Source organism: Arachis hypogaea, chromosome 10 (genome assembly GCF_003086295.3).
Source record: "Arachis hypogaea cultivar Tifrunner chromosome 10, arahy.Tifrunner.gnm2.J5K5, whole genome shotgun sequence".
In the NCBI taxonomy this organism is placed as follows: Eukaryota; Viridiplantae; Streptophyta; class Magnoliopsida; order Fabales; family Fabaceae; genus Arachis; species Arachis hypogaea.
In genome coordinates, this window is record NC_092045.1 from 37277671 (window position 1) to 37280399 (window position 2729).

Below are 2729 nucleotides of genomic sequence, written 5' to 3' on the forward strand. Positions count from 1 at the left end.
TGTTCGACCCAATTTATCCTCCAGGGTGCTTTCCTCATTTCCACGTTTAAGCTTCAGTTTAACCTTAAACTGAAGCTTAAACGTGTTCGACAATTCCACCCTCCAGGATTGCCTTCTTCCATTTCCACGTTTAAGCTTCAGTTTAACCTTAAACCGAAGCTTAAACGTGCTTGAATTATATCACCTCCAGGAGTGTCCAACGTTTAAGTTGCAGTTTAAGCTTAAACTGCAACTTAAACGCCACTTAGTGAAAAGGTTTCTGGGCCAAGGATATTGCAGTTTAAGTTAGTATTTGAGCACAAACATTGACTTAAACATACTCTGGTATGAAACCCAATTGAATATCATGGTTTATGGGATTGGGCCTGAAGAATTGATGAGTCTGGAATTTTAATTTGTTGAGTCATGTGTCATTACTTGATTATCACTAAGTTGGCTCAATGAATGTTACAGAATTAGATCAGCAGCCTCATCAGGATTATGGATCATAAACCCAAAGCAAAAAGAAATCAAGGAAAGGCCTCAAAGCCCAAGAAACACAACAGAAGCTTAATTTAGAAAGTGTATAAATAGGATAGAATTGAAGTTAGAAAGGACTTTTTTTTTACTTCGGAACTTTTACTTTTACTTTTACTTTTGATCATTTTGCTAGTTTTCATACTTTTGTAATTGAATTCAGAGCTATGACTCACTAAACCCCTTTCATTGGGTTAGGGAGCTCTATTGTAATTCAATGAATCAATAATAGTTTTTATCTTCTTCTTCAATCTTTTCTCTTGAATTTTGTTAGAAAGCTTCTCGATCTAATTCCATTGGTTAGTTGTCTTGGGAAAGAAACTATCCATAATTGGAATCCTTCAGAACCTTGGGAAAGGAATGGAGGATTCATGCTAGAGAAGCTTTCTCACAGTGAATTGGATTGGGGTTTGGATGGATATTGTGACATGTAATCCTACCAAATTGTGGTTCATGAAACTGTGTGGTATAATCAGAGATGGAGCATCATCTCTTCTTATGAACATTTAAACCAAGGGACTGGGAATCTGTTTGTTTTTAGAGAGAATTGGTGAGCCAAGGGATTGGGATCCAATCATAGAAGATTGCCAAGCAAAATTCAATGAATGCATTGGTTGAGGAAGGGATAAAAATGTGTTGATTCGGAGATCTCAATATCTCCTGAAACCCAATGAATTCCCCATTTCTGATCTACACTTTCTCTTTACATTCTGCAATTAAATTCATGCAATCACCCCCATCCCCTTTTAATTTCAGCAATTTAGCTTCTCGCTCTTTAATTCATGCAATTTAAGATTCCGCAATTCTCATCTAAATCTTGATTCCGCTCAACTAGAACACACTTCTAATCCGAATTGCTCACTCAACCAATCCTTGTGGGATTCGACCTCACTCTATTGTGAGTTTTTACTTGACGATAACCGGTGCACTTGCCGGAAGGAATTTTTGCCGATTGTGCAATTTCCTAAAATCGTAGCTATCAAGTTTATAGCATAACAAGTTTATGGCGCCGTTGCCGGGGATTGGTTTTCGATTGACAATTCTCAAATTGGAAGTTAACTAGATTGAGCATTTTTCTTGTTTTGTTAATTCAGTTCAAGTTACTTGTTGAATTTTAATTTCTGCACTCTGTTACTTGCTTTCTTTCTTTATGCCTTTAAATTCAAGCAACTAACTCATTGACCCACTAACTATTTGAATTAATTCTTCAATTGCTCTAACCATACTCTTCCATTAACCAAGAGTATTTCACTTGTTTGTTGCCCGTGTTGTGTTCTTGTATGACAGGTAGGAGAGGAAAGACATCAACTCCTCCATATACCGAACCAGAGAGGACCCTTCATAAACTTAGAAGGGAAGCAAGAGGGAAGAGAGTACTGGGAGAAGAAGAATCTGAAGGAGAATCTGAGGACAATTTTGAGGAAGCTCTAGATCTCAACATGGATAGAGAAGTTCACAACCATGAGAGAGCTGATGGAAACAATGCCATTCCCGAGAGGAGGGTTCTTGGTTCATACATAAACCCAACCTCTGGGAATTGTGGTAGCAGCATTCAGAAACCACCCATTCAGGCCAACAATTTTGAACTCAAACCACAGCTAATATCACTGGTGGAGGATCATTGTTCATTTGGTGGGAGTGCTAATGAAGATCCAAACCAACATCTCACAAAATTCCTGAGAATTTGCGACACTGTGAAGTCCAATGGAGTCCAGGAAGATGCCTATAAACTGCTCTTGTTCCCATTTTCACTTAGGGACAAGGCAGCTAAGTGGCTAGAATCATTCCCAAGGGGGAGCTTAACAACCTGGGATGAGGTGGAAAGCAAGTTTCTGGCACGTTTCTACCCCCCACAAAAGGTCAATAGGCTTCGATCTGAGGTTCAGACTTTTAGACAACAAGATGGTGAAACTCTCTACGAGGCATGGGAGAGATTCAAGGATTTGACAAGGAAATTCCCACCAGACATGTTCCATGACTGGGTGCAATTGCATATTTTCTATGATGGACTTTCTTATGAATCAAGGAAGGCTGTAGACCATTCATCAGGAGGTTCATTGAACAGGAAGAAGGAAGGGAAGTCTTATGGGACTGCCATGGCTCCGCTTATGGAGGACATTTTGCAGGAGAAAGAACAGCAGCTAAGGTGTTGCAGTGTGGTTTTTATTGGCCCACTATCTTCAAAGATGCAAAGGAACTAGTGAAGCACTGCC

At 39.4% G+C, this 2729-nt stretch overlaps 1 non-coding gene across 1 annotated transcript; it reads right to left on the reverse strand.

Moving 5' to 3' along the window:
- Positions 1 to 2381: 2381 nt before the first annotated feature.
- Positions 2382 to 2485, reverse strand: LOC112719554 (small nucleolar RNA R71). The gene has a single exon (XR_003161852.1). It is a non-coding gene; the product is annotated as a small nucleolar RNA R71 (small nucleolar RNA).
- Positions 2486 to 2729: the final 244 nt, after the last annotated feature.